Genomic DNA, 22,977 nt, shown 5'->3' with positions numbered 1-22,977 from the left:
GTTGAATAAAGTTGGTCTCAGGCTGCAACCTTGTCTCACTCCCCATTTCAAAATAAGGAAGGCTTCACAAATGTTCCTGTCATTCTACTGTAGACTGAGCTTCTCTCATCCAGCATTTCCCCTCCTCCTTAGACTAGACTGAGGGGAATGGACCATTTATTCTCCCCGGGTCACTACCGCCCAATCTTCTCTGTTTGGTTCCAATTTCTCAACGTGTGAGGAAAATAAGGAGCGCTTCACGGATTTGCGTGTCATCCTTTCGCAGGGGCCATGCTAATCTTCTCTGTATCGATCCAATTTTAGTATATGTGCTGCCAAAGCGAGCACAATACAAAGCTATGAGAGGCCCTCATATATAGATCACACGCCCTCTGAAGGTTCTGGTCATGGTTGGGGTCAAACAGAGGTCAGACCCTCAAAAACCACCCCTAGAATATTGCTGTGATGTTTAAACTTTATTTGGAGATGTAGAACTTGAAATAGAATTGACTTTAGATTTTTTAAAGATTGATCTTAGACTAAAATGTAGTTTAAAAACAAAGCCTTTTATGATTCAGGACTCTTGGTCTGTAACCCCTCCCTCACCTGCTGCTTTTAGTTGCTCCTCCCCAAGTCTTTGTTCCCCTGCCCCGACAACTTCCCACCCTTCCCCGTTTTCTGCAACATGGCCTGGCCAATGATACTTATAACTAACTCCCCCAAGAGAGAGAGAGAGAGAGAGAGAGAGAGAGAGAGAGAGAGAGAGAGAGAGAGAGAGAGAGAGAGAGAGAGAGAGAGAGAGAGAGAGAGAGAGAGAGAGAGAGAGTTTGATGTCTGTTTAAAATGTTGTGACATTCAAGTTTGTTATGTTTAATACAACTGGACTAAAATTGAACCCAAGTCTCTCTCCAATTCATTTGTAGATATTGAATAAAGTTGGACTCAGAGTGCAACCTTGTCTCACTCCCCAATTCATTTCTAAACTTTGAATAAAGTTGAACTCTGACTGCAACCGTGCCTAACTCGCCAATTATTTGTCTACATGTTGAATAAAGTTGGTCTCAGGCTGCAACCTTGTCTCACTCCCCATTTCAAAATAAGGAAGGCTTCACAAATGTTCCTGTCATTCTACTGTAGACTGAGCTTCTCTCATCCAGCATTTCCCCTCCTCCTTAGACTAGACTGAGGGGAATGGACCATTTATTCTCCCGGGTCACTACCGCCCAATCTTCTCTGTTTGGTTCCAATTTCTCAACGTGTGAGGAAAATAAGGAGCGCTTCACGGATTTGCGTGTCATCCTTTCGCAGGGGCCATGCTAATCTTCTCTGTATCGATCCAATTTTAGTATATGTGCTGCCAAAGCGAGCACAATACAAAGCTATGAGAGGCCCTCATATATAGATCACACGCCCTCTGAAGGTTCTGGTCATGGTTGGGGTCAAACAGAGGTCAGACCCTCAAAAACCACCCCTAGAATATTGCTGTGATGTTTAAACTTTATTTGGAGATGTAGAACTTGAAATAGAATTGACTTTAGATTTTTTAAAGATTGATCTTAGACTAAAATGTAGTTTAAAAACAAAGCCTTTTATGATTCAGGACTCTTGGTCTGTAACCCCTCCCTCACCTGCTGCTTTTAGTTGCTCCTCCCCAAGTCTTTGTTCCCCTGCCCCGACAACTTCCCACCCTTCCCCCGTTTTCTGCAACATGGCCTGGCCAATGATACTTATAACTAACTCCCCAATTAGTAGAGAGAGAGAGAGAGAGAGAGAGAGAGAGAGAGAGAGAGAGAGAGAGAGAGAGAGAGAGAGAGAGAGAGAGAGAGAGAGAGAGAGAGAGAGAGAGAGAGAGAGAGAGAGAGAGAGAGAGAGAGAGTTTGATGTCTGTTTAAAATGTTGTGACATTCAAGTTTGTTATGTTTAATACAACTGGACTAAAATTGAACCCAAGTCTCTCTCCAATTCATTTGTAGATATTGAATAAAGTTGGACTCAGAGTGCAACCTTGTCTCACTCCCCAATTCATTTCTAAACTTTGAATAAAGTTGAACTCTGACTGCAACCGTGCCTAACTCGCCAATTATTTGTCTACATGTTGAATAAAGTTGGTCTCAGGCTGCAACCTTGTCTCACTCCCCATTTCAAAATAAGGAAGGCTTCACAAATGTTCCTGTCATTCTACTGTAGACTGAGCTTCTCTCATCCAGCATTTCCCCTCCTCCTTAGACTAGACTGAGGGGAATGGACCATTTATTCTCCCCGGGTCACTACCGCCCAATCTTCTCTGTTTGGTTCCAATTTCTCAACGTGTGAGGAAAATAAGGAGCGCTTCACGGATTTGCGTGTCATCCTTTCGCAGGGGCCATGCTAATCTTCTCTGTATCGATCCAATTTTAGTATATGTGCTGCCAAAGCGAGCACAATACAAAGCTATGAGAGGCCCTCATATATAGATCACACGCCCTCTGAAGGTTCTGGTCATGGTTGGGGTCAAACAGAGGTCAGACCCTCAAAAACCACCCCTAGAATATTGCTGTGATGTTTAAACTTTATTTGGAGATGTAGAACTTGAAATAGAATTGACTTTAGATTTTTTAAAGATTGATCTTAGACTAAAATGTAGTTTAAAAACAAAGCCTTTTATGATTCAGGACTCTTGGTCTGTAACCCCTCCCTCACCTGCTGCTTTTAGTTGCTCCTCCCCAAGTCTTTGTTCCCCTGCCCCGACAACTTCCCACCCTTCCCCCGTTTTCTGCAACATGGCCTGGCCAATGATACTTATAACTAACTCCCCAATTAGTAGAGAGAGAGAGAGAGAGAGAGAGAGAGAGAGAGAGAGAGAGAGAGAGAGAGAGAGAGAGAGAGAGAGAGAGAGAGAGAGAGAGAGAGAGAGAGAGAGAGAGAGAGTTTGATGTCTGTTTAAAATGTTGTGACATTCAAGTTTGTTATGTTTAATACAACTGGACTAAAATTGAACCCAAGTCTCTCTCCAATTCATTTGTAGATATTGAATAAAGTTGGACTCAGAGTGCAACCTTGTCTCACTCCCCAATTCATTTCTAAACTTTGAATAAAGTTGAACTCTGACTGCAACCGTGCCTAACTCGCCAATTATTTGTCTACATGTTGAATAAAGTTGGTCTCAGGCTGCAACCTTGTCTCACTCCCCATTTCAAAATAAGGAAGGCTTCACAAATGTTCCTGTCATTCTACTGTAGACTGAGCTTCTCTCATCCAGCATTTCCCCTCCTCCTTAGACTAGACTGAGGGGAATGGACCATTTATTCTCCCCGGGTCACTACCGCCCAATCTTCTCTGTTTGGTTCCAATTTCTCAACGTGTGAGGAAAATAAGGAGCGCTTCACGGATTTGCGTGTCATCCTTTCGCAGGGGCCATGCTAATCTTCTCTGTATCGATCCAATTTTAGTATATGTGCTGCCAAAGCGAGCACAATACAAAGCTATGAGAGGCCCTCATATATAGATCACAAGCCCTCTGAAGGTTCTGGTCATGGTTGGGGTCAAACAGAGGTCAGACCCTCAAAAACCACCCCTAGAATATTGCTGTGATGTTTAAACTTTATTTGGAGATGTAGAACTTGAAATAGAATTGACTTTAGATTTTTTAAAGATTGATCTTAGACTAAAATGTAGTTTAAAAACAAAGCCTTTTATGATTCAGGACTCTTGGTCTGTAACCCCTCCCTCACCTGCTGCTTTTAGTTGCTCCTCCCCAAGTCTTTGTTCCCCTGCCCCGACAACTTCCCACCCTTCCCCCGTTTTCTGCAACATGGCCTGGCCAATGATACTTATAACTAACTCCCCAATTAGTAGAGAGAGAGAGAGAGAGAGAGAGAGAGAGAGAGAGAGAGAGAGAGAGAGAGAGAGAGAGAGAGAGAGAGAGAGAGAGAGAGAGAGAGAGAGTTTGATGTCTGTTTAAAATGTTGTGACATTCAAGTTTGTTATGTTTAATACAACTGGACTAAAATTGAACCCAAGTCTCTCTCCAATTCATTTGTAGATATTGAATAAAGTTGGACTCAGAGTGCAACCTTGTCTCACTCCCCAATTCATTTCTAAACTTTGAATAAAGTTGAACTCTGACTGCAACCGTGCCTAACTCGCCAATTATTTGTCTACATGTTGAATAAAGTTGGTCTCAGGCTGCAACCTTGTCTCACTCCCCATTTCAAAATAAGGAAGGCTTCACAAATGTTCCTGTCATTCTACTGTAGACTGAGCTTCTCTCATCCAGCATTTCCCCTCCTCCTTAGACTAGACTGAGGGGAATGGACCATTTATTCTCCCCGGGTCACTACTGTTGATAAAAGGTGAGATACTTAGGTGAGCGAGTCGGTCAAGGATCAGTTCAGACGAGGAGCTAAAGTTTAACAATCTGCAGTTTATTCAGAGTGTATTGTGGCCAGCGTATACGGGCTCTGTTCCTCGAACTCAGAGGGAGTCAGAAAAAGAGAGCCCCTAATTTAGACAGCATACATGTTTTATACAGTACAGAAAGTAGGTTGATTCTGGAAGGTCTGGTCCTCGGATTGGTCCAAACCCGGGCCTTGTCTCTCCTTATTGGTCCAAGGTTGTTGTTGCCATTGTCTCAGAATGTTCCTGCTTAATGTCTGTTTTGTGTTGCTCAATAGTTTGCATGTGTCAAAAAGCAGATACGCCCAAGATCCCTTGAGGCTTAATGCTGGGTGTGTGGTTCTAAAAGATCCCTTGAGGCTTAATGCTGGGTGTGTGGTTCTAAAAGATCCCTTGAGGCTTAATGCTGGGTGTGTGGTTCTAAATGTGAATGTATCTGGGTGGGGTGTGTGTGCTTGTGTCTGCAAGTCAAGGCTGTGTCTCTTCCTCCCAATGTGTGGGTGTATGTCTTATCTGTGTGTCCTCGGCAGTTAGTGTGTGTGTGTGTGTGTGTTCCTGTCATCAGCAGTTATGTCCTCACGAGATGCAACTTCTCCAGTCTTGTGGTTTGGCCCTCTTCCTGTTTTCGTGACTATGTGTGGAAACATTTGCAGAGGCGCACCCAAAACAGTTACAGCAACATTATAGCAAACATATTAGTAGTCTCCGAAAGTTATGGTTGTTCTAAGGTCTGAAGCATCGGGTTAGATATAAAGCATAGGTATGGTTATCAAAGTATTATCTACAAATCCCTCTCTTCACGTCTCCCCAGAGTTGCTCAACCTAACTAGATTCTGATACAAAAGAAAACTTTTCCCAAAGGGGGTATGAAATAAGGCACAACATTAAAAATAAATGGATGTATATGTATTCCCACCATGTTCCCAGCTCAATCCCACTATGTACTAAGCCACCTAGGAATTTACAACCCTCATGTAACAGAGCGGAGAACAACAGCTCAAAATGAAAGGAAAAATGATATTCTTACATAAGCCAACTTTTTCCTGCTCCCTCTCTTCACATCTCCTAAGAGATGTGATATAGTCCAGAGACATTACTCCAAGCAAAAACGAAAACATAATCCAAAAAGGAAAAATAGCCTAAACTAGGTAAGTCTATACGGAAATGGCCCATAAAGAAAAATAATTTCCCCCTCTTCCCATCCCAGATGGGACAGCATACAATGGAGAAGCTTAATCAATAAAAGCAGCTGGATCCCCCTCTTCCTACTCGGGCCTTAGATATAACTCTAGTAGTGAGTGAGCGAAATACATGGAATGCAGCAGCAGCCGCACAACACTAAAATGGCTGCAAAAACTGAAAGATGGGTCTCATGCTCCATGCCGTTATCTCGCACCTGGCTCCTGTTATCTAACAAAAAGACCGCTTGTTCTCGCAACACCCCGCTCTGAATGTGCCCTCCCTTCCAACTCATTTGAACAGTTCCTGCTACTCTGTATTTTTCCATCATGAGAAAGTCCCATGGCCCTGATATTTTAACAATGTTTCAAATCAGCTAGGTAGCATAACACATACATACATCCACACAAGGCAACAGCAGATAATATTCAATCTTATATATGGCAATGGCTATAATGTAAAATAACCCCAAGGGTGTGAACACAAATTCAGCAATGAATCATATAACAGTTACAAAGTTTAAACTACCTTCATGTCAAAAGAGAACAGCTCATTCATAAACAGAACAAAAGAAAATAGTGTGAAATCTAAGTCCCCCTTTTGACACCCGCTAGGGTGTCACTCATTATCCTCTATTTCAGCAGTCATAGCATTTCATGAAAATAATAAAAAGTACATTATTAATAACAAGTGATATATGCCTTTGTTGTATGCTTTTGTTTCCCCCTTTTGTCACCCACAAGGGTGTCACTTATCAAAAACAGGATAAAACTTTATTGTTATTGACATGTAAGATGTAGGATAAAACTTTGGTCATGGAAAACAGTAAAGAATTATTAGAAACCATCTGGTCCTCTCAGCTACTCCTATCCTGTACCAGGTGGGCTCCTTGCCACCCAGGGACTCCAAACCTTCACAACAGGGAGAACAAACATACTGGAAAGAAAACCTATCATAAAAATTTATAACAAGGAACTGTGGTGGTGTAAAATTATTCTACTACCTCACCCACAGCATACCATGTGTCATCCTCAGTCAGTCCCATCCTCTCCTGAAACCTTCATCACATCTGTAACAGACTTCTTAAAACACGGTATGATGCAAGCAGCACATCACATCAATAACAAATAATACAAGAATTAGGGTCAGAAATCCAGTAACCATCATACCAGTGTACTTCCCAAACCAGGCCAAGAGAACAGACTCCTCCACCCCCTCTGTGGACCTCATCTTAGCAGATAGTGCATCAAGCCCGCCTTAGATATACCACCATCTGGACTGGTATTATTAGGAATATACGTGCAACATTGTTTACCGAACATCTTGCAGACGTCCCCCTGACTGGCAAGAAGCATATTCAAGGCAAGTCTATTCTGTCTGGAAACCCCAAATGTGGCCTCAAGCTGTTCAGACATACCAGTGAGTGCATCACGGGAGTAATTCACCAAACGCTGTTGATTATAGTAGAATAATTAATCCATGCAGTCTGTCCAGCATCCACTATGGCTGGACCCATAATAGGTAGTAAGTGCCAGAGTCCATCATTCCTACCCAAGGCCTGAAACGCATGAGGAACCCCCACTGGCACTCCCAACAGGTTAGTGTATGTCAACTACATCCTCTGTCCATGGAGCACTACGTCTATGTCTCCCATGGGATGGAATGTTTTCAGGTCCCCTGGTTACAGAACTCAGCAGCTGTTCAGCAGCAACATCAACAATGGTCAGTGGAATTATCACTGGTCAGACCACACCTATCTTGCCATTCTCCTCTAAGAATGGGTCTCAGCACTCTTTTTTGGCTCCACACATCCACCTCACATCAGCCAGACCACTAGTTTGGTTTAGGCCTGTAACTGGCCAAGTGGAATTAATGGTTATGTTACTACTGCAATCAGCTTCAGGCAATCTCCCATAATCAAAACCAGTCTCAGTTCCTAATTGATCAATAGCCGAATAGTCTCTAACATTAATTACCTGAATGGTATTTTTAACACAGTGGTGGTAGAGGAGTGTGTCCGGTTACCTCTGGTCTTGGCAGTACCTTAATAGAAAACACACCCATCATGTCTGTCCTCGTCCTTTGTAGTCCGAGGGTGTGAGTGCCTGCATCAGAGAGCTCAATATTTTTTATGGTTAGTAGGATTTCATCACCTTTACAAAGTTCAACATTGCTCCCAGGTTTCCCCATATCATGGAAAACCTATCCACCCTTGTGGGATCCCCCCCAAAGCCGGTTATCATGTAATCTCTACTCTAACTTCCTGTCCACCCAGATCTAGGGATCTCTTATGTTCATTTTGGAACAAAATACACATCACTTAGCCAGAGCCAGACACATCCTCACTTCTATGGACAAAAACAGGGGTGATAGGACAGGTAGGGTTTACTTCATTCGAGAGTTAGCCCCGGAATTCTGTTAATTCCAGTTCTTCTCCCGAACTCTGTTTATTGTCCGACAGTGAAAAAGTGTCTTACCCTTCCGCCGTGCGATATGAATCTGGGTAGCTCTTTCAGCTAGCTGTCACCAGGGGTCTTCTATGGTCCCCAAGCCTCTGGGACTGGATTGAGTGACTTCACCTGTAGTTCACCTGTAATGCATAAAATCCTGGACATACAGGCTTGGTTAACAAACAATTTCTCATATGTTTTATCTGATTATATCTTTAACTTCTATGCCCAATTGTTAGCTTACATTTTAATTATTAGTTTCTTATCCAATAGTCCCCATCCTATCCTAGACCACAATTTACCCATCCCCCTTTTGATATCTGGCTTTGCCCAGGTATCAACCTTACCTACTCTAAATAATGACTTAGGTAAGATTAGTATAGTATCCTTATGTTCTGACATCATCATGAAGGAGCGCCCCCTACATTTTCTACATGTCCAACTCTCCCCCCTGTCTCCACTCAGCAACTGCTATCTTTGCCTGTCCTGCCCCCCTTCCAAAACTCTCCTCACTTCTCTCCAACTTTCAAGGTCTCTGCAGGCGGGGGGTGGGCCCCTCCGTCTGCCTTTACCCCAGCTGTAAAATACCATGTCTCTGGGAACATGGAAATCCCCTTAACTCAAACGTTTACTACAAAAACAAAACCTAATAATTATGATAATCCCCTCAAACTCAAATAATTTGTCTCTGTGTTTCATGTTTTATTCGTGTTTCTCCAAATTGTCTCCCCAAAAATACTTCTTAAATCCCCAGCCATTAGACACACACACAACTGTGTTAAATGTGCACTGTCCCTTTAACATAAAAACCTCAGCCTGCAATCCCCTCTGCGGGCCTTTCATTGTTCCCCATAGTGAAAACAGATTCTAATGTTAGTCTACCTTAACCTCCTGTTTAATTTCAGTGGTTTTATCTGAACAATCAAACCAAAATCAATAACCGGGAAGAACTTGTGTAAACTAATTAAAAGAACAAAATAAATCTACCTTATTTCTCAGCACTTGGTTAGAACACCACTCCCGTCTTACATCGACCACACCCGTCGCCCCGTACCTAGTGTATATCTTATCTATTACTCAGTGGCTCAATTAATGTTTAACGTAAGTATGTTCAGATGTTGATTATGTAATTCCACAATATTAGTATAGTTCAAACCTCATAATATAACTCTACACACAGAATTTTACGTTAATAGAGTTTAACACCTTTTCCAACAGTCATGCACACCCCCCAATATTCTATGATATAACTCTCATCAGCAAGCCTGCAACTTTTTCAACATTCTTATCATAAAAATCCCCGACCTCATTCATACCGATATTAGTCCCCGACTGAATATCAAACGTATTTCATGCACACGATTTGAATCTCACAAATCTTCATTTACGCCAGTAAACTTCAATTTACATCATACACACACAAATCTTAATTCTCCCCAGCAAGCAGACCAGTAGGAGATGCAATAGCCCCACCTTCTGTCCATACTCTGTACAGCTTCTCACCCAGTCTCCTCCACTCCTTATCCTCTCTGCCTTTATTGAATTCTAGAATGGACTTCAGCGTTCTCAACCTCTTTTCTATTTCCAACGACATTCCATGTACACTACAATACTGCCAACAACCCATGCCTTTACTGAAACCCAAGTGATACCCCTTCCCTACGGCTAAATCGGTCTCAAGTCCGAGTATTCAATTTAAATATCCGTCATTCACACTTGGCCCTGCCTAATGCATCACGTTCGCATCATACGACTTTCTATTCGCACTTTGGTGATCACTCGTTACTCACCACTCATACATGTAGTCCCAGACTATCCATTTAAGCTTTGGTGGCCACCCGTTACCCATCATTCATACATGTGGTAAGTGTTCTCTGTTACCACCTACCAACCAGGCATACTAGTACATCCCATACAGAATGCACCATTAAGTATGGTTGATCAATAATAAAATTGCAGTTGCCAATGGAGATATTACTTTCTCAACTATTTTAAATTTAGTAACTTACATCAAACAGGTGTCTCACAAAACTAAATTTGTATAACTCCAATGTGCAGAACTTTAGTTTTCCACAACAGGTGTCTGCTTACCCTTTTTAGTTGACCGGTCAGGATTTGTGAGACACACCGTCCGACGACAGTACTGGCCAATCGGCTGGCACACCAATGTCCAGCGATATATTTTTACCATAATCGTAACTTAATCGGAATTTTACCAGACTACTTGAATATAATTAGAATATACTTAGCCCGTCGTTAGTTAATAACAACGTTGTATTCGAGGAGACACTATTGCTCACACTCTGTCTTATCTCAGAGCTCCTCCGTCATATATTCAGATTTTGGTGAGACAATACAGCCCAATTAAACCCTTGTGAGACGCTGTGTACAGTTAAACCCTCACCGGTCACAGCCAGTCTGTTGGGTTACTAGTCAATTATCAATATGCCTCATTCGTATACTTCATGTACTCAGGTAGCAACTCTACAACACATTTAACCAGTCATGAGCTAGGTTATGGTATGTAAATCACCTAGTAGTAGTATCAACCGAACATTTTGGTCATATTCAACACTTAGATTTATTCCTCATCAGTCGCTGCTGACATCTCTGAATAATATCACTAATCAACAAATAGACCTATTCCTCATCGAACGCTGTCGACATATCTGAATAGTATCTAGAATCAAGCTAACATTGCAATATCCTCCAACCTAACTCATCTCAATTCTTTAACACATACAATTCAATTCTGTATCACCTTAACTTTAAACAGTCAATACATTGCATTCATATTTCCACAATTCATTTACTTCACTGCTCAATGAAATTTTGTTAAATTAAATTTACACAAAACTCATACTCACACTCGGTATTACTGATCTTAAATTTGGAGTAGACTAAACGACAATATGCAAAGTTTGTTTTAACAGGTTTTGCTTACCTTTTTAGTGGTCGACCTGAGATCAGTTCTCCGAGTTGAGCAGAGTTTTGTCCTCCCCCGAATTGGCTCGTCTTTCTCCTTGAACCGTCCTTTCACCAATTCGCTCCCGTTCTCTCACGTTTTATGGGTCTTTAGTAAACCATCCTCTGCTACCAAGAATTCTGTTGATAAAAGGTGAGATACTTAGGTGAGCGAGTCGGTCAAGGATCAGTTCAGACGAGGAGCTAAAGTTTAACAATCTGCAGTTTATTCAGAGTAAAAGTATTGTGTACAGCGTATACGGGCTCTGTTCCTCGAACTCAGAGGGAGTCAGAAAAAGAGAGCCCCTAATTTAGACAGCATACATGTTTTATACAGTACAGAAAGTAGGTTGATTCTGGAAGGTCTGGTCCTCGGATTGGTCCAAACCCGGGCCTTGTCTCTCCTTATTGGTCCAAGGTTGTTGTTGCCATTGTCTCAGAATGTTCCTGCTTAATGTCTGTTTTGTGTTGCTCAATAGTTTGCATTTGCATGTGATCCCTTGAGGCTTAATGCTGGGTGTGTGGTTCTAAAAGATCCCTTGAGGCTTAATGCTGGGTGTGTGGTTCTAAAAGATCCCTTGAGGCTTAATGCTGGGTGTGTGGTTCTAAATGTGAATGTATCTGGGTGGGGTGTGTGTGCTTGTGTCTGCAAGTCAAGGCTGTGTCTCTTCCTCCCAATGTGTGGGTGTATGTCTTATCTGTGTGTCCTCGGCAGTTAGTGTGTGTGTGTGTGTGTGTTCCTGTCATCAGCAGTTATGTCCTCACGAGATGCAACTTCTCCAGTCTTGTGGTTTGGCCCTCTTCCTGTTTTCGTGACTATGTGTGGAAACATTTGCAGAGGCGCACCCAAAACAGTTACAGCAACATTATAGCAAACATATTAGTAGTCTCCGTTTGGTTATGCCCTTCGTTGCTAAGTGCTGAAGCATTAGATATAAAGCATAGGTATGGTTATCAAAGTATTATCTACACTACCGCCCAATCTTCTCTGTTTGGTTCCAATTTCTCAACGTGTGAGGAAAATAAGGAGCGCTTCACGGATTTGCGTGTCATCCTTTCGCAGGGGCCATGCTAATCTTCTCTGTATCGATCCAATTTTAGTATATGTGCTGCCAAAGCGAGCACAATACAAAGCTATGAGAGGCCCTCATATATAGATCACACGCCCTCTGAAGGTTCTGGTCATGGTTGGGGTCAAACAGAGGTCAGACCCTCAAAAACCACCCCTAGAATATTGCTGTGATGTTTAAACTTTATTTGGAGATGTAGAACTTGAAATAGAATTGACTTTAGATTTTTTAAAGATTGATCTTAGACTAAAATGTAGTTTAAAAACAAAGCCTTTTATGATTCAGGACTCTTGGTCTGTAACCCCTCCCTCACCTGCTGCTTTTAGTTGCTCCTCCCCAAGTCTTTGTTCCCCTGCCCCGACAACTTCCCACCCTTCCCCCGTTTTCTGCAACATGGCCTGGACAATGATACTTATAACTAACTCCCCAATTAGTAGAGAGAGAGAGAGAGAGAGAGAGAGAGAGAGAGAGAGAGAGAGAGAGAGAGAGAGAGAGAGAGAGAGAGAGAGAGAGAGAGAGAGTTTGATGTCTGTTTAAAATGTTGTGACATTCAAGTTTGTTATGTTTAATACAACTGGACTAAAATTGAACCCAAGTCTCTCTCCAATTCATTTGTAGATATTGAATAAAGTTGGACTCAGAGTGCAACCTTGTCTCACTCCCCAATTCATTTCTAAACTTTGAATAAAGTTGAACTCTGACTGCAACCGTGCCTAACTCGCCAATTATTTGTCTACATGTTGAATAAAGTTGGTCTCAGGCTGCAACCTTGTCTCACTCCCCATTTCAAAATAAGGAAGGCTTCACAAATGTTCCTGTCATTCTACTGTAGACTGAGCTTCTCTCATCCAGCATTTCCCCTCCTCCTTAGACTAGACTGAGGGGAATGGACCATTTATTCTCCCGGGTCACTACCGCCCAATCTTCTCTGTTTGGTTCCAATTTCTCAACGTGTGAGGAAAATAAGGAGCGCTTCACGGATTTGCGTGTCATCCTTTCGCAGGGGCCATGCTAATCTTCTCTGTATCGATCCAATTTTAGTATATGTGCTGCCAAAGCGAGCACAATACAAAGCTATGAGAGGCCCTCATATATAGATCACACGCCCTCTGAAGGTTCTGGTCATGGTTGGGGTCAAACAGAGGTCAGACCCTCAAAAACCACCCCTAGAATATTGCTGTGATGTTTAAACTTTATTTGGAGATGTAGAACTTGAAATAGAATTGACTTTAGATTTTTTAAAGATTGATCTTAGACTAAAATGTAGTTTAAAAACAAAGCCTTTTATGATTCAGGACTCTTGGTCTGTAACCCCTCCCTCACCTGCTGCTTTTAGTTGCTCCTCCCCAAGTCTTTGTTCCCCTGCCCCGACAACTTCCCACCCTTCCCCGTTTTCTGCAACATGGCCTGGCCAATGATACTTATAACTAACTCCCCAATTAGTAGAGAGAAAGAGAGAGAGAGAGAGAGAGAGAGAGAGAGAGAGAGAGAGAGAGAGAGAGAGAGAGAGAGAGAGAGAGAGAGAGAGAGAGAGAGAGAGAGAGAGAGAGAGAGAGAGAGTCTGAGTTTGATGTCTGTTTAAAATGTTGTGACATTCAAGTTTGTTATGTTTAATACAACTGGACTAAAATTGAACCCAAGTCTCTCTCCAATTCATTTGTAGATATTGAATAAAGTTGGACTCAGAGTGCAACCTTGTCTCACTCCCCAATTCATTTCTAAACTTTGAATAAAGTTGAACTCTGACTGCAACCGTGCCTAACTCGCCAATTATTTGTCTACATGTTGAATAAAGTTGGTCTCAGGCTGCAACCTTGTCTCACTCCCCATTTCAAAATAAGGAAGGCTTCACAAATTTTCCTGTCATTCTACTGTAGACTGAGCTTCTCTCATCCAGCATTTCCCCTCCTCCTTAGACTAGACTGAGGGGAATGGACCATTTATTCTCCCGGGTCACTACCGCCCAATCTTCTCTGTTTGGTTCCAATTTCTCAACGTGTGAGGAAAATAAGGAGCGCTTCACGGATTTGCGTGTCATCCTTTCGCAGGGGCCATGCTAATCTTCTCTGTATCGATCCAATTTTAGTATATGTGCTGCCAAAGCGAGCACAATACAAAGCTATGAGAGGCCCTCATATATAGATCACAAGCCCTCTGAAGGTTCTGGTCATGGTTGGGGTCAAACAGAGGTCAGACCCTCAAAAACCACCCCTAGAATATTGCTGTGATGTTTAAACTTTATTTGGAGATGTAGAACTTGAAATAGAATTGACTTTAGATTTTTTAAAGATTGATCTTAGACTAAAATGTAGTTTAAAAACAAAGCCTTTTATGATTCAGGACTCTTGGTCTGTAACCCCTCCCTCACCTGCTGCTTTTAGTTGCTCCTCCCCAAGTCTTTGTTCCCCTGCCCCGACAACTTCCCACCCTTCCCCCGTTTTCTGCAACATGGCCTGGCCAATGATACTTATAACTAACTCCCCAATTAGTAGAGAGAGAGAGAGAGAGAGAGAGAGAGAGAGAGAGAGAGAGAGAGAGAGAGAGAGAGAGAGAGAGAGAGAGAGAGAGAGAGAGAGAGAGAGAGAGAGAGAGAGAGAGAGAGAGAGAGAGAGAGAGAGAGAGAGAGAGAGAGAGAGAGAGAGAGAGAGAGTTTGATGTCTGTTTAAAATGTTGTGACATTCAAGTTTGTTATGTTTAATACAACTGGACTAAAATTGAACCCAAGTCTCTCTCCAATTCATTTGTAGATATTGAATAAAGTTGGACTCAGAGTGCAACCTTGTCTCACTCCCCAATTCATTTCTAAACTTTGAATAAAGTTGAACTCTGACTGCAACCGTGCCTAACTCGCCAATTATTTGTCTACATGTTGAATAAAGTTGGTCTCAGGCTGCAACCTTGTCTCACTCCCCATTTCAAAATAAGGAAGGCTTCACAAATTTTCCTGTCATTCTACTGTAGACTGAGCTTCTCTCATCCAGCATTTCCCCTCCTCCTTAGACTAGACTGAGGGGAATGGACCATTTATTCTCCCCGGGTCACTACCGCCCAATCTTCTCTGTTTGGTTCCAATTTCTCAACGTGTGAGGAAAATAAGGAGCGCTTCACGGATTTGCGTGTCATCCTTTCGCAGGGGCCATGCTAATCTTCTCTGTATCGATCCAATTTTAGTATATGTGCTGCCAAAGCGAGCACAATACAAAACTATGAGAGGCCCTCATATATAGATCACAAGCCCTCTGAAGGTTCTGGTCATGGTTGGGGTCAAACAGAGGTCAGACCCTCAAAAACCACCCCTAGAATATTGCTGTGATGTTTAAACTTTATTTGGAGATGTAGAACTTGAAATAGAATTGACTTTAGATTTTTTAAAGATTGATCTTAGACTAAAATGTAGTTTAAAAACAAAGCCTTTTATGATTCAGGACTCTTGGTCTGTAACCCCTCCCTCACCTGCTGCTTTTAGTTGCTCCTCCCCAAGTCTTTGTTCCCCTGCCCCGACAACTTCCCACCCTTCCCCCGTTTTCTGCAACATGGCCTGGCCAATGATACTTATAACTAACTCCCCAATTAGTAGAGAGAGAGAGAGAGAGAGAGAGAGAGAGAGAGAGAGAGAGAGAGAGAGAGAGAGAGAGAGAGAGAGAGAGAGAGAGAGAGAGTTTGATGTCTGTTTAAAATGTTGTGACATTCAAGTTTGTTATGTTTAATACAACTGGACTAAAATTGAACCCAAGTCTCTCTCCAATTCATTTGTAGATATTGAATAAAGTTGGACTCAGAGTGCAACCTTGTCTCACTCCCCAATTCATTTCTAAACTTTGAATAAAGTTGAACTCTGACTGCAACCGTGCCTAACTCGCCAATTATTTGTCTACATGTTGAATAAAGTTGGTCTCAGGCTGCAACCTTGTCTCACTCCCCATTTCAAAATAAGGAAGGCTTCACAAATTTTCCTGTCATTCTACTGTAGACTGAGCTTCTCTCATCCAGCATTTCCCCTCCTCCTTAGACTAGACTGAGGGGAATGGACCATTTATTCTCCCGGGTCACTACCGCCCAATCTTCTCTGTTTGGTTCCAATTTCTCAACGTGTGAGGAAAATAAGGAGCGCTTCACGGATTTGCGTGTCATCCTTTCGCAGGGGCCATGCTAATCTTCTCTGTATCGATCCAATTTTAGTATATGTGCTGCCAAAGCGAGCACAATACAAAGCTATGAGAGGCCCTCATATATAGATCACACGCCCTCTGAAGGTTCTGGTCATGGTTGGGGTCAAACAGAGGTCAGACCCTCAAAAACCACCCCTAGAATATTGCTGTGATGTTTAAACTTTATTTGGAGATGTAGAACTTGAAATAGAATTGACTTTAGATTTTTTAAAGATTGATCTTAGACTAAAATGTAGTTTAAAAACAAAGCCTTTTATGATTCAGGACTCTTGGTCTGTAACCCCTCCCTCACCTGCTGCTTTTAGTTGCTCCTCCCCAAGTCTTTGTTCCCCTGCCCCGACAACTTCCCACCCTTCCCCCGTTTTCTGCAACATGGCCTGGCCAATGATACTTATAACTAACTCCCCAATTAGTAGAGAGAGAGAGAGAGAGAGAGAGAGAGAGAGAGAGAGAGAGAGAGAGAGAGAGAGAGAGAGAGAGAGAGTTTGATGTCTGTTTAAAATGTTGTGACATTCAAGTTTGTTATGTTTAATACAACTGGACTAAAATTGAACCCAAGTCTCTCTCCAATTCATTTGTAGATATTGAATAAAGTTGGACTCAGAGTGCAACCTTGTCTCACTCCCCAATTCATTTCTAAACTTTGAATAAAGTTGAACTCTGACTGCAACCGTGCCTAACTCGCCAATTATTTGTCTACATGTTGAATAAAGTTGGTCTCAGGCTGCAACCTTGTCTCACTCCCCATTTCAAAATAAGGAAGGCTTCACAAATTTTCCTGTCATTCTACTGTAGACTGAGCTTCTCTCATCCAGCATTTCCCCTCCTCCTTAGACTAGACTGAGGGGAATGGACCATTTATTCTCCCCGGGTCACTACCGCCCAATCTTCTCTGTTTGGTTCCAATTTCTCAACGTGTGAGGAAAATAAGGAGCGCTTCACGGATTTGCGTGTCATCCTTTCGCAGGGGCCATGCTAATCTTCTCTGTATCGATCCAATTTTAGTATATGTGCTGCCAAAGCGAGCACAATACAAAACTATGAGAGGCCCTCATATATAGATCACAAGCCCTCTGAAGGTTCTGGTCATGGTTGGGGTCAAACAGAGGTCAGACCCTCAAAAACCACCCCTAGAATATTGCTGTGATGTTTAAACTTTATTTGGAGATGTAGAACTTGAAATAGAATTGACTTTAGATTTTTTAAAGATTGATCTTAGACTAAAATGTAGTTTAAAAACAAAGCCTTTTATGATTCAGGACTCTTGGTCTGTAACCCCTCCCTCACCTGCTGCTTTTAGTTGCTCCTCCCCAAGTCTTTGTTCCCCTGCCCCGACAACTTCCCACCCTTCCCCCGTTTTCTGCAACATGGCCTGGCCAATGATACTTATAACTAACTCCCCAATTAGTAGAGAGAAAGAGAGAGAGAGAGAGAGAGAGAGAGAGAGAGAGAGAGAGAGAGAGAGAGAGAGAGAGAGAGAGAGAGAGAGAGAGAGAGAGAGAGAGAGAGAGAGAGAGAGTTTGATGTCTGTTTAAAATGTTGTGACATTCAAGTTTGTTATGTTTAATACAACTGGACTAAAATTGAACCCAAGTCTCTCTCCAATTCATTTGTAGATATTGAATAAAGTTGGACTCAGAGTGCAACCTTGTCTCACTCCCCAATTCATTTCTAAACTTTGAATAAAGTTGAACTCTGACTGCAACCGTGCCTAACTCGCCAATTATTTGTCTACATGTTGAATAAAGTTGGTCTCAGGCTGCAACCTTGTCTCACTCCCCATTTCAAAATAAGGAAGGCTTCACAAATTTCCTGTCATTCTACTGTAGACTGAGCTTCTCTCATCCAGCATTTCCCCTCCTCCTTAGACTAGACTGAGGGGAATGGACCATTTATTCTCCCCGGGTCACTACCGCCCAATCTTCTCTGTTTGGTTCCAATTTCTCAACGTGTGAGGAAAATAAGGAGCGCTTCACGGATTTGCGTGTCATCCTTTCGCAGGGGCCATGCTAATCTTCTCTGTATCGATCCAATTTTAGTATATGTGCTGCCAAAGCGAGCACAATACAAAGCTATGAGAGGCCCTCATATATAGATCACACGCCCTCTGAAGGTTCTGGTCATGGTTGGGGTCAAACAGAGGTCAGACCCTCAAAAACCACCCCTAGAATATTGCTGTGATGTTTAAACTTTATTTGGAGATGTAGAACTTGAAATAGAATTGACTTTAGATTTTTTAAAGATTGATCTTAGACTAAAATGTAGTTTAAAAACAAAGCCTTTTATGATTCAGGACTCTTGGTCTGTAACCCCTCCCTCACCTGCTGCTTTTAGTTGCTCCTCCCCAAGTCTTTGTTCCCCTGCCCCGACAACTTCCCACCCTTCCCCGTTTTCTGCAACATGGCCTGGCCAATGATACTTATAACTAACTCCCCAATTAGTAGAGAGAGAGAGAGAGAGAGAGAGAGAGAGAGAGAGAGAGAGAGAGAGAGAGAGAGAGAGAGAGAGAGAGAGAGAGAGAGAGAGAGAGAGAGTTTGATGTCTGTTTAAAATGTTGTGACATTCAAGTTTGTTATGTTTAATACAACTGGACTAAAATTGAACCCAAGTCTCTCTCCAATTCATTTGTAGATATTGAATAAAGTTGGACTCAGAGTGCAACCTTGTCTCACTCCCCAATTCATTTCTAAACTTTGAATAAAGTTGAACTCTGACTGCAACCGTGCCTAACTCGCCAATTATTTGTCTACATGTTGAATAAAGTTGGTCTCAGGCTGCAACCTTGTCTCACTCCCCATTTCAAAATAAGGAAGGCTTCACAAATTTTCCTGTCATTCTACTGTAGACTGAGCTTCTCTCATCCAGCATTTCCCCTCCTCCTTAGACTAGACTGAGGGGAATGGACCATTTATTCTCCCCGGGTCACTACCGCCCAATCTTCTCTGTTTGGTTCCAATTTCTCAACGTGTGAGGAAAATAAGGAGCGCTTCACGGATTTGCGTGTCATCCTTTCGCAGGGGCCATGCTAATCTTCTCTGTATCGATCCAATTTTAGTATATGTGCTGCCAAAGCGAGCACAATACAAAACTATGAGAGGCCCTCATATATAGATCACAAGCCCTCTGAAGGTTCTGGTCATGGTTGGGGTCAAACAGAGGTCAGACCCTCAAAAACCACCCCTAGAATATTGCTGTGATGTTTAAACTTTATTTGGAGATGTAGAACTTGAAATAGAATTGACTTTAGATTTTTTAAAGATTGATCTTAGACTAAAATGTAGTTTAAAAACAAAGCCTTTTATGATTCAGGACTCTTGGTCTGTAACCCCTCCCTCACCTGCTGCTTTTAGTTGCTCCTCCCCAAGTCTTTGTTCCCCTGCCCCGACAACTTCCCACCCTTCCCCGTTTTCTGCAACATGGCCTGGCCAATGATACTTATAACTAACTCCCCAATTAGAGAGAGAGAGAGAGAGAGAGAGAGAGAGAGAGAGAGAGAGAGAGAGAGAGAGAGAGAGAGAGAGAGAGAGAGAGAGAGAGAGAGAGAGAGAGAGAGAGAGAGAGAGTTTGATGTCTGTTTAAAATGTTGTGACATTCAAGTTTGTTATGTTTAATACAACTGGACTAAAATTGAACCCAAGTCTCTCTCCAATTCATTTGTAGATATTGAATAAAGTTGGACTCAGAGTGCAACCTTGTCTCACTCCCCAATTCATTTCTAAACTTTGAATAAAGTTGAACTCTGACTGCAACCGTGCCTAACTCGCCAATTATTTGTCTACATGTTGAATAAAGTTGGTCTCAGGCTGCAACCTTGTCTCACTCCCCATTTCAAAATAAGGAAGGCTTCACAAATTTTCCTGTCATTCTACTGTAGACTGAGCTTCTCTCATCCAGCATTTCCCCTCCTCCTTAGACTAGACTGAGGGGAATGGACCATTTATTCTCCCCGGGTCACTACCGCCCAATCTTCTCTGTTTGGTTCCAATTTCTCAACGTGTGAGGAAAATAAGGAGCGCTTCACGGATTTGCGTGTCATCCTTTCGCAGGGGCCATGCTAATCTTCTCTGTATCGATCCAATTTTAGTATATGTGCTGCCAAAGCGAGCACAATACAAAGCTATGAGAGGCCCTCATATATAGATCACAAGCCCTCTGAAGGTTCTGGTCATGGTTGGGGTCAAACAGAGGTCAGACCCTCAAAAACCACCCCTAGAATATTGCTGTGATGTTTAAACTTTATTTGGAGATGTAGAACTTGAAATAGAATTGACTTTAGATTTTTTAAAGATTGATCTTAGACTAAAATGTAGTTTAAAAACAAAGCCTTTTATGATTCAGGACTCTTGGTCTGTAACCCCTCCCTCACCTGCTGCTTTTAGTTGCTCCTCCCCAAGTCTTTGTTCCCCTGCCCCGACAACTTCCCACCCTTCCCCCGTTTTCTGCAACATGGCCTGGCCAATGATACTTATAACTAACTCCCCAATTAGTAGAGAGAGAGAGAGAGAGAGAGAGAGAGAGAGAGAGAGAGAGAGAGAGAGAGAGAGTTTGATGTCTGTTTAAAATGTTGTGACATTCAAGTTTGTTATGTTTAATACAACTGGACTAAAATTGAACCCAAGTCTCTCTCCAATTCATTTGTAGATATTGAATAAAGTTGGACTCAGAGTGCAACCTTGTCTCACTCCCCAATTCATTTCTAAACTTTGAATAAAGTTGAACTCTGACTGCAACCGTGCCTAACTCGCCAATTATTTGTCTACATGTTGAATAAAGTTGGTCTCAGGCTGCAACCTTGTCTCACTCCCCATTTCAAAATAAGGAAGGCTTCACAAATGTTCCTGTCATTCTACTGTAGACTGAGCTTCTCTCATCCAGCATTTCCCCTCCTCCTTAGACTAGACTGAGGGGAATGGACCATTTATTCTCCCGGGTCACTACCGCCCAATCTTCTCTGTTTGGTTCCAATTTCTCAACGTGTGAGGAAAATAAGGAGCGCTTCACGGATTTGCGTGTCATCCTTTCGCAGGGGCCATGCTAATCTTCTCTGTATCGATCCAATTTTAGTATATGTGCTGCCAAAGCGAGCACAATACAAAACTATGAGAGGCCCTCATATATAGATCACAAGCCCTCTGAAGGTTCTGGTCATGGTTGGGGTCAAACAGAGGTCAGACCCTCAAAAACCACCCCTAGAATATTGCTGTGATGTTTAAACTTTATTTGGAGATGTAGAACTTGAAATAGAATTGACTTTAGATTTTTTAAAGATTGATCTTAGACTAAAATGTAGTTTAAAAACAAAGCCTTTTATGATTCAGGACTCTTGGTCTGTAACCCCTCCCTCACCTGCTGCTTTTAGTTGCTCCTCCCCAAGTCTTTGTTCCCCTGCCCGACAACTTCCCACCCTTCCCCCGTTTTCTGCAACATGGCCTGGCCAATGATACTTATAACTAACTCCCCAATTAGTAGAGAGAGAGAGAGAGAGAGAGAGAGAGAGAGAGAGAGAGAGAGAGAGAGAGAGAGAGAGAGAGAGAGAGAGAGAGAGAGAGAGAGAGAGAGAGAGAGAGAGAGAGAGAGAGAGAGAGAGTTTGATGTCTGTTTAAAATGTTGTGACATTCAAGTTTGTTATGTTTAATACAACTGGACTAAAATTGAACCCAAGTCTCTCTCCAATTCATTTGTAGATATTGAATAAAGTTGGACTCAGAGTGCAACCTTGTCTCACTCCCCAATTCATTTCTAAACTTTGAATAAAGTTGAACTCTGACTGCAACCGTGCCTAACTCGCCAATTATTTGTCTACATGTTGAATAAAGTTGGTCTCAGGCTGCAACCTTGTCTCACTCCCCATTTCAAAATAAGGAAGGCTTCACAAATTTTCCTGTCATTCTACTGTAGACTGAGCTTCTCTCATCCAGCATTTCCCCTCCTCCTCCTTAGACTAGACTGAGGGGAATGGACCATTTATTCTCCCGGGTCACTACCGCCCAATCTTCTCTGTTTGGTTCCAATTTCTCAACGTGTGAGGAAAATAAGGAGCGCTTCACGGATTTGCGTGTCATCCTTTCGCAGGGGCCATGCTAATCTTCTCTGTATCGATCCAATTTTAGTATATGTGCTGCCAAAGCGAGCACAATACAAAACTATGAGAGGCCCTCATATATAGATCACACGCCCTCTGAAGGTTCTGGTCATGGTTGGGGTCAAACAGAGGTCAGACCCTCAAAAACCACCCCTAGAATATTGCTGTGATGTTTAAACTTTATTTGGAGATGTAGAACTTGAAATAGAATTGACTTTAGATTTTTTAAAGATTGATCTTAGACTAAAATGTAGTTTAAAAACAAAGCCTTTTATGATTCAGGACTCTTGGTCTGTAACCCCTCCCTCACCTGCTGCTTTTAGTTGCTCCTCCCCAAGTCTTTGTTCCCCTGCCCCGACAACTTCCCACCCTTCCCCCGTTTTCTGCAACATGGCCTGGCCAATGATACTTATAACTAACTCCCCAATTAGTAGAGAGAGAGAGAGAGAGAGAGAGAGAGAGAGAGAGAGAGAGAGAGAGAGAGAGAGAGAGAGAGAGAGAGAGAGAGAGAGAGTTTGATGTCTGTTTAAAATGTTGTGACATTCAAGTTTGTTATGTTTAATACAACTGGACTAAAATTGAACCCAAGTCTCTCTCCAATTCATTTGTAGATATTGAATAAAGTTGGACTCAGAGTGCAACCTTGTCTCACTCCCCAATTCATTTCTAAACTTTGAATAAAGTTGAACTCTGACTGCAACCGTGCCTAA

General features: G+C 42.3%; 15 non-coding genes across 15 annotated transcripts; all 15 read right to left on the bottom strand.

Annotated features, from left to right (window-relative positions):
• Nucleotides 1-220: 220 nt before the first annotated feature.
• LOC124004391 lies at nt 221-327 on the bottom strand. Its single transcript, XR_006833378.1, has one exon. It is a non-coding gene; the product is annotated as a U6 spliceosomal RNA (small nuclear RNA).
• A 915-nt stretch (nt 328-1,242) lies between these two features.
• LOC124004426 lies at nt 1,243-1,349 on the bottom strand. The gene has a single exon (XR_006833412.1). It is a non-coding gene; the product is annotated as a U6 spliceosomal RNA (small nuclear RNA).
• Nucleotides 1,350-2,293: 944 nt separating this feature from the next.
• LOC124004390 lies at nt 2,294-2,400 on the bottom strand. The gene has a single exon (XR_006833377.1). It is a non-coding gene; the product is annotated as a U6 spliceosomal RNA (small nuclear RNA).
• Nucleotides 2,401-3,324: 924 nt separating this feature from the next.
• LOC124004389 lies at nt 3,325-3,431 on the bottom strand. Its single transcript, XR_006833376.1, has one exon. It is a non-coding gene; the product is annotated as a U6 spliceosomal RNA (small nuclear RNA).
• An 8,533-nt stretch (nt 3,432-11,964) lies between these two features.
• On the bottom strand, nt 11,965-12,071 carry LOC124004388. Its single transcript, XR_006833375.1, has one exon. It is a non-coding gene; the product is annotated as a U6 spliceosomal RNA (small nuclear RNA).
• Nucleotides 12,072-12,974: 903 nt separating this feature from the next.
• LOC124004425 lies at nt 12,975-13,081 on the bottom strand. The gene has a single exon (XR_006833411.1). It is a non-coding gene; the product is annotated as a U6 spliceosomal RNA (small nuclear RNA).
• Nucleotides 13,082-14,019: 938 nt separating this feature from the next.
• On the bottom strand, nt 14,020-14,126 carry LOC124004424. Its single transcript, XR_006833410.1, has one exon. It is a non-coding gene; the product is annotated as a U6 spliceosomal RNA (small nuclear RNA).
• Nucleotides 14,127-15,104: 978 nt separating this feature from the next.
• On the bottom strand, nt 15,105-15,211 carry LOC124004386. The gene has a single exon (XR_006833374.1). It is a non-coding gene; the product is annotated as a U6 spliceosomal RNA (small nuclear RNA).
• A 901-nt stretch (nt 15,212-16,112) lies between these two features.
• LOC124004422 lies at nt 16,113-16,219 on the bottom strand. Its single transcript, XR_006833408.1, has one exon. It is a non-coding gene; the product is annotated as a U6 spliceosomal RNA (small nuclear RNA).
• An 888-nt stretch (nt 16,220-17,107) lies between these two features.
• On the bottom strand, nt 17,108-17,214 carry LOC124004510. Its single transcript, XR_006833492.1, has one exon. It is a non-coding gene; the product is annotated as a U6 spliceosomal RNA (small nuclear RNA).
• Nucleotides 17,215-18,141: 927 nt separating this feature from the next.
• Nucleotides 18,142-18,248, bottom strand: LOC124004421. Its single transcript, XR_006833407.1, has one exon. It is a non-coding gene; the product is annotated as a U6 spliceosomal RNA (small nuclear RNA).
• A 909-nt stretch (nt 18,249-19,157) lies between these two features.
• On the bottom strand, nt 19,158-19,264 carry LOC124004509. The gene has a single exon (XR_006833491.1). It is a non-coding gene; the product is annotated as a U6 spliceosomal RNA (small nuclear RNA).
• Nucleotides 19,265-20,186: 922 nt separating this feature from the next.
• LOC124004508 lies at nt 20,187-20,293 on the bottom strand. Its single transcript, XR_006833490.1, has one exon. It is a non-coding gene; the product is annotated as a U6 spliceosomal RNA (small nuclear RNA).
• Nucleotides 20,294-21,166: 873 nt separating this feature from the next.
• LOC124004420 lies at nt 21,167-21,273 on the bottom strand. Its single transcript, XR_006833406.1, has one exon. It is a non-coding gene; the product is annotated as a U6 spliceosomal RNA (small nuclear RNA).
• A 939-nt stretch (nt 21,274-22,212) lies between these two features.
• Nucleotides 22,213-22,319, bottom strand: LOC124004419. The gene has a single exon (XR_006833405.1). It is a non-coding gene; the product is annotated as a U6 spliceosomal RNA (small nuclear RNA).
• Between the last annotated feature and the right edge of the window lie 658 nt (nt 22,320-22,977).

This window comes from Oncorhynchus gorbuscha, linkage group LG18, assembly GCF_021184085.1.
Source record: "Oncorhynchus gorbuscha isolate QuinsamMale2020 ecotype Even-year linkage group LG18, OgorEven_v1.0, whole genome shotgun sequence".
Classification (NCBI taxonomy): domain Eukaryota; kingdom Metazoa; phylum Chordata; class Actinopteri; order Salmoniformes; family Salmonidae; genus Oncorhynchus; species Oncorhynchus gorbuscha.
This window is presented reverse-complemented; position numbering and strand designations above follow the sequence as displayed.